Genomic DNA, 16,061 nt, shown 5'->3' on the forward strand with positions numbered 1-16,061 from the left:
AAGCAAATGTATCACACAGGCTTAACTCTCATGGGTATGAACACAAATATTTTGAGGTCATGAGCCCATACCATCATTGGACTCTGCAGTAATAAAACTCCCACTGGGAAACTAGCCTGACAGGATATGCTACTTTCAAAGAACCATCTGATAGGCCCTGATCTTTCCATTTGATCTGGCCTTGATATTAGAAAGTAGGCATGAGTTTTTTGAATAGATTTGTTTATGATTTTAATTTTTTATTTAATTTGTCAAACATGTCCTAATGCTCCTTAGTTTTAAGATTGCCAGGAATTCTGAAATAATATTTTAATGTTTGTCATTATCTTATGTTTCTGTTTAAACTCTCCAATAGAATAAAATATTAAGAAACAACTTAGCAAACCATCAACAAAATCCAATCCTGGGTGATTTTTTATCAACATTATTCCTGGAAATCAGGAAACCCCAAGACTTAATCAAACCTTTCCAGGCCTCTGGACCTTCTCCTGACTCCTGGTTAGTTTGGTTGGGCAGGCCCTCAGCACCCCTGTTGACCAGATCTGACCTGCAGTGAGGATCCTTTTTGGGTTCCCAGAGCTGCCTTACACAGAACTATTTAGCAATGACTTGGTGTCAATCTGTGAGCAGAGTAGCAGAGCAACCTGCTTTCAGAATGCTGCTTCACACCCACACTTCCTGTGAATTATAGTTTGCGTGACATTGGTCCAACAGTATCAAATTATGATCTTGAGTACATGCACCTCCCACTAAAGGGCCCAGGTCATTTTCTACCCCTTTCTTTAGCAGTCTCTAACACAACACTACCCCTTACTCTCAACTACTGGGTCATTTCAATTTTGTAATCCAAAGTCAATGATGTGTCACCATGAAACAATATATGGCCTTTTTATAAATCTCTATATTACACTTGAGAGAAATCATACATATTGAAATTTTTCAGTGACTCATTTGCCTAACATGACCTCATATCCTCCTGGAACACGGAATATAATACAATAGGTAGGTTATTTGACAGCTTGTTCAATCCCAGCACTTCAATGATTCCGCCAAGCTCCTATAGGAGTCATCCCTGAGCACACACCCAGGAGTAAGCACTGAGCAGCACCAAGTTTGTCCCCAAAACAAAACAAAAAAATCTGGTTATCACCCCATAGTTCAATCAAGTTATAATGAACTACATGATATAATCTTTTTTCTTCTAGCCCTGTAGTATTGGATCATGATTATATACTAGAACATTTTCATTCATTCGTTGGTTGAACATTTGTGCTGCTCATAGCACAGATACTGTTTTAATAAAAATCATAAGTGTATATATTATTTTCCAAATCTCATTTATGCACATTTATTGACCATGCTGTCTGAAGAGTTTGATACACACTGTGTTTTGCTGCAACACTCCCAATTTTAGTGTCAGCTTCCTTCTATCAATGATATAAGGATCCCATTCTACACTTCCCACAAATGCCAGTAACACAGTTTTGTAAGGACAGATCGAATCCACTCTTCTGCTAATCCTCAACAACTCAATTCTGTAGGCTACATGCCCTATTGCCTTAGTGTTTTGTGATTGATTTCAATAATATAAATCCTATGTTTTACTATTACTTGAGAAATCTTGTATTATCACTGAGGATGAATCACTAACCTAACTGTTACTTTTCACCCCTTCCCTGTCAACACCAATTTTCAAGTTATTTATTAATAGTCTTGTCTATCCCTGTGTGCTGTTCAGGGTGACTCCACACAAGGTTAGTGTATCAGATTATGAGTTCCTTTTCTTCCCTGCAATTCAATTCACACATTGTTAATACAGACTTTATTCTATATTTGACTGTTAAATTCGTAATTCCCAGAAGTAGTATATTCTTTGGGCGGGCATACCAGGGTGCACTCGGGGGTTATTCCTAACTCTTTGTTCAGAAATCGCCCCTGGCAGTTTTAGAGGACCATATGGAATGCTAGCAATCGAACCTGGGTCCGTCCTGGGTTGGCTGCATGCAAGACAAACAATTCTCAGAAGTAGTATATTCTTTTTTTCATTTTTATTTTTAATTATTTTTTCATAATATCTTTAGTTAAGCACCATGATTACAAACATGTTTGTAGTTGGATTTCAGTCATAAAAAGAACAGGTTGTGTTGCTTTTGGTGAATTGTCCCTATTCAGAGGCAATATGAGTACCTGTAGCAATTCCAATCTATCTAGAGTGAGTCATTATACTCCAGTAGCTGAGCAAACCAGGTTACTGTGAAAACCGCAGAAACTAACTCATGAGCATGAGCATGAAGAGAGTATCTGAGACCCCTAAGTAAATAAAGTATCCCCAGGACTCCAATATCTTCACCTCATACTGGGCTACTGCAAGCACAATGACACTGTGGTCTGACAATTCGCATCAAGTTTTTTTCACTCACCTCCTCTCCCATGCTCAGTGCATCCTGTTCTTCATGAGTTTCCTTTTCACAACAATCGAATCCAGACAAGCCCAAACTTCATGTTGAATGGTCTCAGTTTTATCTTGATCACAGAGAAGGTACACTTTGCAAGTCTAGAGAGCCCTTATGTCATCAGCCAAGACCTAACATTCAAGTCACACTTCTCTTTTTGAAAGCTTTGGACATTAATAAGAGCATATGCATTAGATTAAGAAAAATTATTTGTTCTTGATACAAGTTAAAATCAAGCCTGAAGATCAGGTGGTGGGTATTATTTCTAGACAACCCATGAAATGTGCACTTAGGGCCCGGAGAGATAGCACAGCGGTGTTTGCCTTGCAAGCAGCCGATCTAGAACCTAAGGTGGTTGGTTCGAATTCCAGTGTCCTATATGGTCCCCTGTGCCTGCCAGGAGCTATTTCTGAGCAGACAGCCAGGAATAACCCCTGAGCACCGCCGGGTGTGGCCCAAAAACCAAAAAAAAAAAAAAAAAAAAGAAAGAAATGTGCACTTCATGAAAATTGTCTATTAATTTCCTAAATCATAGTTCGAATATTTTTGTTGAAGGAAGAGAGGTCTTGGGTGCTGGATACTGATTATATATTGCTGGAATTAAAGGTGTGAGCTCTACCTGAATTTCTATTGCTATAGCTCCAATACTGGAAACATTTGAATTAAGGATTTATGATGTTTGTAGGTAGAATGTGGACCTAACACATTATAGGTATTATATATAAATCCATCACATAAGTGGCTGTTACACTTAAATTTATATTTCAAAGTATTAATTTCTTCACAGCACATCCAGTGAGTCTAGATATATATACTGTCTAATCATATAGATATATATACTGTCTAATCATAGGGACCAGCTGGTTCAAGTCCTCTTAAGTCACTCTTATAACATTCCAGGTGCTGAGATGAACATCTGATGGCAGTCTAGGATTAGTTCCAGACTCAAATTTTCTAAGATTTGTGAAAATCCGGTATCTTTGGGAAACCATTTTGGCCCAATTTTCTCACATTGTCTCAGCATGAACTTCAAGAAAACAATGAAAAAAACAAACAAACAAACAGAATTTATAGTAACCACAACAAAAAATTAACTGAAGTTGAAATGTTCATTTCATTAATCTTGAACTACTGTAGTTCAAGATTAAAAGTAAAATTAATTCATGCATTAAAAGAATATAAGTTTTCACCAGGTTTGATATTTAAACGATTTCCAAGTAGGCAACAGAGTGATGTACATGATAGCAGCTGAGGAACAACGAAGCAAATCCCAATGAACAAAAGGACAAAAAGGAAGAGAAAGAATTTGTGTGTGTGAGCCAGAGTGTTTGCATACATGCTGGGCGGGGGGAGGCTAAAAATGTCTGTCATAGAGGTAGGCTGTGTACTACACTGGACACACTGGTGGTGGGAAATGTGCACTGGGGTTATTGGATAATTGTATGACTAAAACTAAATAATAAATAATGTAACTGTATGTCAGAATTATTCAATTAAATTTTCTTTCAATTACAAAATTTTAGTTCATGGGGCTGGAGCGATAGCACAGTGGTAGGACATTGCCTTGCACACTGCTGACCCAAGATGGACCTAGATTCAATCCCCGAGCATCCCATATGCTCCCCCAAACCCGGAGCAATTTCTGAGCTCATAGCCAGGAGAAACCCCTGAGCATCAATGGGTGTGGCCCAAAAATCAAAAAAAAATCTAATTCACAGAGATTAAGGCAAAGCACAGGAAGTAAGAACTTGCCTTGTATATAGCTGACCAAGTTCTAACCCCACCATCTTTTATGATCTCCTGAACCCACCAAGTGTGATCCCTGAGTAGAGACATGAGTAAACCCTGAGCATCACTGGGCGACTAAAAACACATACTTACAAGGGATTTCCCTTATTAATCCTCACAATGTAACCATCACATATGAGCATTGAACATTAGCAAAAGTAGCATTAAATCTGATATTCTGTTGTAATTGTTAAGGCCTAAATTGGAGAGCTAAATATAACCTCTTTTATTTTAGTGTCCTTATTAAAATAGTCATTTAATTTTGTGGGATTAGATTGTTCATTATTAGCCCCATAGCATGCAATGTGGTCATGGAATGGTTTGTTCACACAGAGCAAGAAATAATGGAGGGAAAATCCTTCACCATCACTCCAGAAAATATCTCCTTGACAACATACTAGACATTGCTATGGGATAATTGTCCTTAACATTAGTTAATGAGTATCATTTTTGGCTTTCTATTATCTGGAAGCCCATCTCTCTCTCCTGAGCTGAACAAGATGGGTTTCCATGGTGTGGGGTAAGGAAATTTCACCCTGTCATTTAAACCTTAATTCAGTTGGGGCTGGAGAGATAATATGGAGGTAAGGTGTTTGCCTTGCATGCAGAAGGATGGTGGTTTGAATCCCATCATCCCATATGGTCCCCCGAGCCTGCCAGGATCGATTTCTGAGCGTAGAGCCAGGAGGAACCCCTGAGCGCTGCCGGGTGTGACCCCAAAACTAAAAAACCGTTAATTCTGTCAAAGGAGGAAAAAGTCTTCCAGGGCTGTGCCTCAGGCTTTCAGGATTCAGTGTAAACTTTGTAACACTTCACTAGTGCTGGTGATTTGAGATCTTTGGAATTCTTGGAATTATCAGCACACACATAGAATAATAAAGAGATGGCGGACAGAGTCTCCACTCCAGAACTTAGACAACACTTTCATAAGCCAGGGGAACCACAGTGGAGTCTGTTCTTGTGCAGCGACAAGAGGGATGTGTTTTGAACAATCTAGTGTGTTTCGGGACAACACATGTCCTAGCAGTTTGTCTGCATTGTAGCTTCTGCCCACATTAGCTCTCCAGGTGGGCCCTCAGATAAGGCCTCTCTTTCTGTGCTCTGCACTCTAGTCCTACAGTCCAGCACCATCCAGCCAAAAAAGGGAGTCTACCCTGTTAAGTAAGACCCTAATTGTGATGAGCTGGCTGAGACTATAAAATCTAACTCCCAACCCCCAGGAAGACTTCGTGGAGAGTTGTTGTTAGGAGAGACAGTTAAAGGAGCAAGTGGATTGAACTATTTCTACCCCTGGCTGTGGCTTTTCTTCCTGATTTGGACAGACCTTTGGCTACCTTCAGTTGTATCCGTTTGTCTCACATCCTATACCTGTTCCTTTTACCTGGCCTTCAATCTGGCCTTACCTTGGTACAAATCTATCTATCTCTTCCTCATTCTCTCTCTCCTAGCCTAGGGGTTTCTCATAGGCCCCTGGGTTTCTCTAATAAAAAATACTGAGATATTTGTCAGAGTCTTGTCTGCAAGGCCCCATGGCCACCAGCAGTATAGGCCATCTCTGGTAGCTTGGTTGTGACAGGAGGTATCCCTATTTGTTTTCCTATTTAAAAGATTTTAGGCAAGGTATTTCCAAGTAGGTCAGATCCAAAGGGTTGCAATTTGATGATGTCTTCAGATGTGTGCAGAGTAATTAGGGGATGGATGGTTTTCTGTAGTTAAGAGGTTAAGTTGATGATGTCATGAGATCTGCACAGAGAGAATCAGGAACTAGCATATTTCAGGATCCCTTTGCAGGTCATATTTTAAGTTTCACTTTCACCAGAAAGGCTTTTTGCTCTGCTGTCAAGAGAAGAGAATGAGAAAAAATGGAAAAATTGTTTAGTAAATCTAGGATATATACAATAGCTTACGTGCTTATACTAAGATTCCTAAGTTGCATGTGGGCATGAGAACTATCTGAAAGAGAAATTGAAAAATAAATATTTACAACAAACTATTTATAACAATGGGAAGTTATGAAAATTTTATGAAATTAACTTCTAAACCTATGTCTATGTTGAAATGTAAACTCTGTAATCAGGGAATAGGGAAGACATGATCTTTTTCTTTTGCTTATCATTTTCACCAAAATAGGTGAGCTTTTTGTTTTTGGGTTCTTAGGTCTTCCTGGAAATGTTTTTAAGCAGCTGTGTATAATTCTCCTTGTGGTAGACTTAGAAAATTTAGAGAAAGCAATGATATTGATAGAAAGTTAAGTGGAGGCATTCCCTTTTTATCTTTTCATTGTGTTGTAAGTGTTCTATGCACTTTTTCAACTATTGCTTGTCTTTGTGGATTGCATGGTATACACATTATGTGCTTTACCTGTCACTCATTACAAAAGGCTTGGAAAGTTTTGCTGGTATATGCTGGCCCATTATCCATCTTGAATGTATTAGGATCCTATAACTGAAAGGCATTGCAATAGAAAGGAGCAGACTGCTTTAGCTCTCTCTGATGACATAGGAACTGCTCATATAAATGTTGAAAAAAGTGTCAATGGCCACATTAAGGTGTGGTTTGTTTGGGGAAAATAAACATGGGTCACATCCATTAACATAGTTCATTTATTGTGAGACCAAGAGGGTTATTAGCGCCCACCACATGACTTTTGAAATGCAGAGAAGTGCACACCAAACAGCTCCAAATATGTCTGGCTTGTCCTAGTGAAATTTGACATTGTACATGGAGGTGATAGGCATTTGTATGTTCTGCCAGTGATGTAAATACTGGCATACCTAGGCGATCAACTAAATCATTTCCTAGATTCATTGGATCAGTAAGACCAGAATGGGATTTTATGTGTGTAATGTAAACAGGTTCTGAGTGTTTTTGTAACATGGCTTGTAGTTGTAAGGCATCTTCAAGGAGGAAACTGCACTTTCCAAACAAGTGGAAGCAGAGATAAACAGATAGGAATACATTAAGCTGAGAAGCTTCTGCACCTCAAAAGAAATAGTGCTCAGGTTACAAGAGCCACCCACCGAATGGGAGAAACTACTCACTCAATACCTATCAGATAAGGTGCTAATATCTAAAATATGCAGGGCACTGACAACTTTACAAGAAAAAAAATCTAATCCCATCAAAATATGGGGAGAAGAAATGGACAGACACTTTGATTAAAAAAGAAACACAAATGGCCAAAAGGCACAGGAAAAATGCTCCACACCACTAATCATCAGGGAGATGCAAATCAAAACAACTATGAGATAGCATCTCACGCCACAGATATTGGCACACATCACAGAGAATGAGAACAATCAGTGCTGGTGGGCATGTGGAGAGAAAGAAACTCTTATCCACTGCTGGTGGGAATGCCGTCTAGTCCAACCTTTATGGAAAGCGACATGGAGATTCCTCCAAAAACTGGAAATTGAGCTCCCATTCGATCTAGCTATGCCACTCCTAGGGATATACCCTAGGAACACAAGAATATAATACAAAAATCCCTTCCTCACACCTATATTCATTGCAGCGCCATTTATAATAGCCAGACTCTGAAAACAACCAAGATGCCCTTCAACAGATGAATGGCTAAAGAAACTGTGGTACATATACACAATGGAATATTATGCAGCCATCAGGAGAGATGAAGTCATGAAATTTTCCTATATATGGATGTACATGGAATCTGTTATGCTGAATGCAATAATTCAGAGGGAGAGAGATAGATGCAGAATAGTCTCCCTCATCTATGGGTTTTAAGAAAACTAAAAGACATTTTTGCAATAATCCTCAGAGACAAAGAGAGGAGGGCTATATATTCCAGCTCACTTCATGAAACTCACCACAAAGAGTGGTGAGTGCAATTAGAGAGATAACTACACTGAGAACTATCATAACCATGTGAATGAACGAGGGAAGTGGAAACCCTGTCTGGAGTACAGGTGGGGGTGTGATGGAGGGAGATTTGGGACATTGGTGGTGGGAATGTTGCACTGGTGAAGGGGGGTATTCTTTACATGACTGAAACCTAACCACAATCATGTTTGTAATCAAGGTGTTTAAATAAATATAAAAACAAAAAACAGACAAACAAAACAAACAAAAAATAGATGCTGTACCAAAGGGTTGTGAGCATTTTTAGATGTGATAACAATACCCAGAAAGAGGCCAACTACATATTCAGAGTACTCACAATATTACAGGTTATAATTGGAGCCCCAGGCTCCAAAATGAGGATCTAGTTCTAGTGAGACACGGGTCTGGAAGCAAACGTTGACACAGGAAATAATCCACAAAGGTACAAGAACAGGTTTAGAAAATCCCAAAACTCATGCCAAGAATTCCAACACACAAGCCTTTTGCTCCCATGAAGAAAAGCAGCTTAGTGGAAGAAAACCGAAGTATGTGTACCTGCCTTCCTCAGACCTCTGCTTTTATTAATAAGAACCAGATCATACCCTAGGGTAGGAAAGAAACACCAAGTAGGAAATAATACAATAATCCCATCACCAGATCACATCCTAGGGTGGAGTATGAATACTGATTGGATGGGACCAATAATACAACAACAGGGACCTGATACTTGTGATAATAGGTAAATTAATGTACCAATTTGAACTTATTGTGCAGAGTTGTAATTAGTGTGTATTGTTGTGGTCAGAGATGGACCAATGATTCCACCTTTCCTGAGGATGATCCAGCAATATAAAAATACAGGCATGTCTGCTATAGGAGAAGTATGAATGATTGTATATTCTCCGAAAAAAGTCCTGGTGGATAGTGTGAATAAAGTTCTCCTTAGAAGTCAAACAAAGCACTTTGAAGAACTTCACTGAGGGTTAGTATTCAATTCCATTTTTGGGTATTGGCAGGAGTCATATTCCAATATTGGCAGGAGTCATATTCCAATAAAGTATGATATTGCAACCTCCCTTTAATAATTAGATTAGCTATTAGTTCTAAATATGAAATGATTTTATGTTGTTATTTATTTATAAAGATACATCCATTCCAGAGGTCCTGATAGCTGAACAATGGCAACTGTGGTGATTTTGGTGTGCAAATAGTAATAGCTATACCTTCTTTCCAGAGGGAAAATGAGTGAGATAGGACTTATGGAGACAGTTGATAAAAATGTCCAGTTTCTTCTAAGCTTCTGGAGTCAGTTTTCTTGGGCTATTCAGGGCAGAGTCACCTTGTAAAGTAAGGAGCAGGTTACGTCTGAATTTGGGATACCAAAAGAGAGATGGACTCAATTAATATACGCAATTGTTGAAAGTCATTCAGTGTTTTAATATCTTTCTGGTAGATGGAAATTTTTTGAGGATGTACCATTGTGCATTTGAGAATATAACCCAAGTATTCATATGATGGCATCATCTGGAATTTTTCTGTTGCTACCTGTAATCCAGCTGCTGGCAAATTTGTAATAACATCCTCATACAAGCTTTGAAGTTCCCTCTCATTTGATTCTGGATAGTCTCATGCCTGATTTTTCCAAGTTGAATAATTTAGCTTTCACCTCATCACTTAGTCATATTCGCCATTGCAGAAATTAAAATCCCTGGGCCTGTGAGTTCCATTCTGTAACTTAAACTCTGCAGGAGGAAGTCATGAGGCACCAACAAACCTGTCATCTTTTTACCTAGCACAGATGCCTCTACCTCAGGTTTTGGACATACTCAGGATGTAGGTTGTCACACTGTGTGTATTCTCACACAGTAATACATGGCTGTGTCCTCAGTTCTCAGAATGCTCAGTTCCATGTGGGCTGTGCTAAAGAAATTGTCTGCAGTGAGGGTGGCTCTGTCCTGGAACTTCTCTGTGTATTTTGTTTCACCATCACTCAGATCTATCCTTCTTATCCACTCAAGTCCCTGTCCAGGAATCTGCCATACCCAGTAGACAGAGACAGGAGTGGAAAGATTCCTCTGACTGGGCCTAGTTCCCTTCTTTACCATGGCCTGTGACCCTTACCTGTGGCTACTGTAAGCAGGAAGAGGATTTTCCAAGTCCAGTCTATGCTGAGGGCTGTGCTCTCATAACAACTGTAGGGAAGGGTTTGATAGTTTTAAATGTCTTCTGTATAAACTTTTCTATAATTTAATAGATTTCAAATTATTTGCATATTTATGAGAGAAAATTCATAGCTAAATTCCTGGCCCAACTCAAGAAAAAGCGAATGATCCTCCAGGCTTCCCTCAAGCCTGTGGATTGATTATTTGAGAGCATAGACCATACCTTGTCCTTGGATGCTGTTCAGGGAAAGTTCTCTCACTGAGAAACTAGGCTGGCAGGACCTACTTTCACAGCAAATCCTCTGAATGTCATAGATCCTGTATTTTCTCAGCTATGATATCAGAAATTTGATTTGAAATATTTTGTAATCATAGTATTAAAATTTGGTTTAAGTCTTTTGATTTTTTGAGAAATACTAGATAGGGTATTATAAAGATGGCCATAAACTTACCTTGTAATGTACATTCTGTAACAGAATAAATATTGGGAAATAATTCAGGAGACTATGCACAATGTCCTCCCTGGATGTCTATTTCAGAGGTTTTTCATTGAAAACATAAAATCCCAGGACTTGAGCAAATGCTCCCAGGCCCCTGCACCTTCTCGTGGTACCTGGTCTGGAGAGCTCTGAGTGCCCCTTGCTGCCCAGACCTAATCTAGAGGGAAGATTCTTTCTGGATTTCCAGCACTGTCATCCTCACAACTCTTGCTACCTAAGAAATTCTGCCTCTATGAGAGCTCTGATCATTGGGACCTGATATCATCCATCACATTTATTTTATATTACATTTACATTATTTTATATTAAATTCTCGATTAGAAATAACTCAGTAGACAATGCACAATGTCCTATACTTATGCCTATTTCAGAGGATTTTATTCAATAACAGGAAATCCCAGGACTTGAGGAAAAAACTTCCCAGGCCTCTTACTTGATCCTGAGTTATAACCTAAACTGGTGGATCCTGAGCACCCCCTGCTGCCCATACCTGCCCAGGAGCAAGTATCGTGTCTGGGCTCCCAGCACTGTTATCCTAACTCTTACTAATGCTGCCAGTCTGTGTGTGAGAGCTGTGAACATAGTGACCTGACTTTGTCCACCACATTTATTTTATATCATATGTATCTAACATGGGTACAATAATGTTTCCATCAGGGAATTAATTCACATACACTCTGCCACTTCCAATGTGTCCCAGCCATTCTCCCATTTTTCCCTGTGCCACCTATAGTCTGCCTCTTTGTTCTCCCACTAAATTCCTACTCCTTGGCAGTAAAAATTTTGTTCTCCAAGGACAATGGTGTGCCATCATTTAATGGCTTCCCCTTGTTTCTTTGTTCACAATTGTGAAGTCACACATACTTGACCTCCTTCTGACTCATTTGCCTCACATGACACCTCTTCCAATTCCATCCAAATTGTAGTAAAACTGAAGTTAGAATATTTTCTTATAGCTCTGTACTGATGGATCTGATGTACATATGCTAAAACTTACTCAACTTATTCATTCATTCGATTACTTCATATTTTGGATAATTATTGTACAAAGCAATGAACATATATGTGAATATTTAATTTTTACAGTTTTTGTTTAGACACCATTATTTTCAATGTTATTAACAACAGAATTTCATTACACAATATTTTAACACCCTCACCTAGTTCAAGAGTCTGCTTCCATCCATATCAATAAAATCATGGAGCCCTGTAATCCACATCTTGCCTCCCTGAAAAACTCAGTTATATTTGTGCTATCTATTTTAAAATTAATCATTAAACATTTTAATTCAATCACCAAAATACAGATAGAAATGAATTCATGATTGATTTTCAGTCATACAAGAACCCAAACCCATCCCTATACCAATGCACATTTATGACCACCATGATTTCACTTTACCAATAATCTAATGTGAAAAGTTCCAATATTTTAACACACCAATATTCCATCATTTTAGTATTTCAAACTTACAACATCACAGTATTCCAACATCTCAATTCACAAATATTCTAACATCCCAATATTCTTCAATTCCAACATTCATATATTTCATTAATATAATATCCCAATATTTAATTATTCAAAATAATTTTTCAATATGAAATTATACATATAATCCATTATTCTAATATACCAATATTCCAACAAATACTATTCCAAAATTGAAAAATTGCAGAATTCCAACATTCCAGAATTCCAATTATTACAACTTCTCAATATTCCACTATACCTACATCCACTTATTATTTTATTCTATTATCCCAAAATACCAATATTCCACATGAGGAGTGTATGTGAAGTGAGTATACAGCAGCTGTGTGTGTGGGGCATATGTGAGGGGCCCCTCTAAAATATTCTTAAAGGACTTTTTAGGATTGCTTCACAAATTTTTATGTCATCCTTCTCCAGGGGTCATGCTAATGTTCTTTATTTTTCTAATTTTAGTAAATATGCTGCTAGAGGGAAGCACTAAAGTACAACTTTATGTTAAGAAATACATTTGTGGGGCTGGAGAGATAGCATGGAGGTAAGGCGTTTGCCTTGCCTGCAGAAGGTCAGTGGTTAGAATCCTGGTACCCTATATGGTCCCCTGAGCCTGCCAGGATCTATTCCTGAGTGTAGATCCAGGAGTAACTCCTGAGTGCTGCCAGGTGTGACCCAAAAACCAACCCCCCAAAAAAGAAATACATTTGCATGTTATCTGTTTAAAAAGGAAAGAATTAGGGCCTGAGATATAGCACACTTTTGGGGGAGCTTGCCTTTTAAAGCACACCAAATGGAAATTAAAAAAAGAGAGATAAAGAGTGGAACCCTCAAAGGTTAACAGTATATGTTTAATAAAGCTAGACTTTGGAGTGCCAACAATCATATTCCATTTGTCATTTCTAGTGTGTGACTGTGATTTTTTAATTGTGATCTATATTGAGAGCAGGGAGGGGGGCTCCTTCAAGAGCAGCTGACTGGGGTGCAGTGATTAATAGGACAGCTAGAGGGAGACAGAGCACCTCCTCTGTGTCCCATAAAAGCTGAACAGAGGACTAAGCACAGGAAAGCCGCATACCAGCAATGACACCCAGCAGCTGGATGGGATGCAGCGCTCGGTAACTTAACTCCTTTGTGTGCCCTGAAAGATTAATTAGGACAAGCAGAGGACTTAGTGATAATGCCTGGCAGCTGGAAGGGATGCGGCAGTAAGGGAGTGGATCACTCATCCCTGAAGCTGGAGTAATTTTCAACATACCATATACCAGCATATAAAATGACCCCTGACTTTTAAGAAGTTTTTCATGGGTTAAAAAGTCATCTTATATGCAGAGTCATGAGTAACCCCTGAGCACCACCAGGTGGTGGACCAATAAATAAATAATATTTGAAAAATGCATTCTGGGCTTGGAGCTATAGCACAGTGGATAGAGCACTTACCCTGAATGCAGACAACCTGGGTTTGATCTCTAGTATCACATATGGTTGGTCCCCTGAGCACTGCCAGGAGTAATTCCTGAGCATCATTGGTTATGACCAAAAATGAACTAAATAAAATTGAATGCTTTCCAGACCATAGAAATAGTATTGAGTAGTACACTCCTCATATGGTGCCAGTCTATGTTTGAATCTCTGTCATCCCATATGGTTCCCCTGAAGAACAGATCCCTGCTTGCAGAGCCCAGAGTAAGTTCTGAGTAACACTGAGTGTGGCTCAAAAAGGAAAAAGGAAAAAAGTGTTTTCCTGTCTTTTCCTGAATCTGAGTTTTATTTTGGGGCCTATTGTAGTACTCAAGAAACCTGGGGCCACTCTTGCTGGATCATGTGATACCCAGTATTTAACCAGGGTCAACCATATGCAAAACAAGTGCTCTGTATACTATGTCTCTAGCCTGAATTTGATTTTGTTGTTGTTTTGGAGCCATGCCCAGCAGGGTTCAGGAGTTACTCCTGGTTTTGCACTCAGAAATCACTCCTGATAGGCTAGGGGATCATATAGGATGCTGGGAATCAAACCCAGGTCAGTCCTGGGTCAGCCACATACAAGTTTGATTTTTATAAAAATAAAACATGTTTATTAATCTAATTATTTTTGGATGCCTGAGATGGAATCTCTGGTCTCAAAGATGCAAGGCGGGTGCTCCATCACTGAGTTAAATCTTCTGCACCTAGCCTGTCTTACTGTTTTTGTTTTTGGGCCATACTTACTAGTACACAGATTCTATCTCAGTCCTTGGGGACCATGCAGTGCTGGAAAAGAACCCCACCATTAACACTCAGATCTTGGTGCTATCTCCCTGAAACCTGAAGTCTAGGGCTTTTAACCTTATTTTTTTCCTTTTATTGTGTTTTTATTTAATTAGTTAGTTTGGACCACACCTGGCGGTGCTCAGGGGTTATTCCTGGCTCTACACTCAGAAATCGCTCCTGGCAGGCTCAGGGGACCATATGGAATGCAGGGCATCAAAGCCGGATCTGTCCCAGGTATGCTGTGTGCAAGGCAAATGCCCTACCATTATGTTCTTGCTCCAGCCCTCGTTGTGTTTTTGATGTAGTTTTGATTATAACAGTTGCAAACATGGCTAAGATGCTCATATATTTTGATCTGTGGTGCTCACTGTGGTGGAATGGTCACACATCAAGGTGGGGTGCTTACACACTCAAGTGCAAGGTTTGCATTATTTTAGCTGTACTCATTACATAGTGTTTGTGGGAGTTAGTGTTCTTAGTTGAGTTCACACACAAATAATGGTTGTGTGTACTAATGATCACTGCAGTACTCACAAAGGCTTGCTAGGGTCACTTCTGGTCATGTCACTTGCAATACTTTTTGTATTTGTGTTGCTTCCTAGAGGTAGCATGCCCTCTGGTGGTGCTCACAAACCAAACAACAATGTGCTTGCAGCAATGGGTCTTAAAAACAGCAGGACTCAAAAGATTTTAAAAACATGCCAGAGTGATAACAGTACAACAGGCACTTGCTTTACATGCAACTATCCTGAACTTGGTTCCTGGCACCCCATATGGTCCTCTGAGCACTGCCACGAGTAATTCCTGAGTGCAGATCCAGTAGTAACCCCTGAGCATGGGTCAAAAAATAAAAACAAGGGACCAAGGGGCCACTCTTTGCCATGTTGGATGGAAGGGAGGCATGAAGTGCCAGGGATTGATCACAGGGCCTCACACATGTAAGCAATGTGCTCTACCACTTGAACTCTCTCCATGGTCTCATGATATCTTAGAGACAGCATCTTTGAGAAGTATCTTTCCTTTAAGGTAACTTTTAGAAGTTTGTTCAGACACAGGGCAGACAGGTGTTTAGTGCTTATTCAAACAGTGCTGAGGCATGGGTTTAAAGACAAATGTATCAAGTTTCTGAAACCATACTCTCTTGAAGGCTCACCCCAACAAAGCTCTGAGCAGTTTTGTTGTTCTTGAGTCTTGATCACCCTCCCCTGCCCAAGAACAGTCCCTACAAAGCTGGAAATGCTTTCCTAGGTAGGAGGGCTGGCTTTGAATGCTACAGTAGTTGCGATAATCAACTGACTGAATGGAATAGAGGCAGCTATTTCACCCTCTGCTTCTAATCCTGCTTCCTATCTGTCAAACACCTAGTCCTGCCCCTCTGGAAATAACATTCTGGTGGAGGCGCTGGGGTCAGCAGTGGCTGAGAATGGCCAGAGGTAGCCAAGGATAGGCCTGAGGTCTTGGTGAAGGTGTTTGTATTTCTCTGAGTTCTTCAGGGACTTAGCATGAGTGAAGAGACAGGAGTAAAACCAAGCACTGCCAAAGCCCAATGATGCCTTAAAAAGAGAAGGCTAGCAGCTGATAT

General features: G+C 39.5%; 1 protein-coding gene and 1 non-coding gene across 2 annotated transcripts in view; one reads left to right on the forward strand and one right to left on the reverse strand.

The window, feature by feature from the left end:
• Positions 1 to 16,061, forward strand: part of VAMP7 (vesicle associated membrane protein 7) — a 1,102,798-nt gene that overhangs the window by 188,532 nt on the left and 898,205 nt on the right. The gene's annotated exons all lie outside the window — the stretch shown is intronic.
• LOC125999590 (U6 spliceosomal RNA) lies at positions 12,611 to 12,716 on the reverse strand. Its single transcript, XR_007492118.1, has one exon. It is a non-coding gene; the product is annotated as a U6 spliceosomal RNA (small nuclear RNA).

This window comes from Suncus etruscus, chromosome X (assembly GCF_024139225.1).
Source record: "Suncus etruscus isolate mSunEtr1 chromosome X, mSunEtr1.pri.cur, whole genome shotgun sequence".
NCBI lineage: Eukaryota > Metazoa > Chordata > Mammalia > Eulipotyphla > Soricidae > Suncus > Suncus etruscus.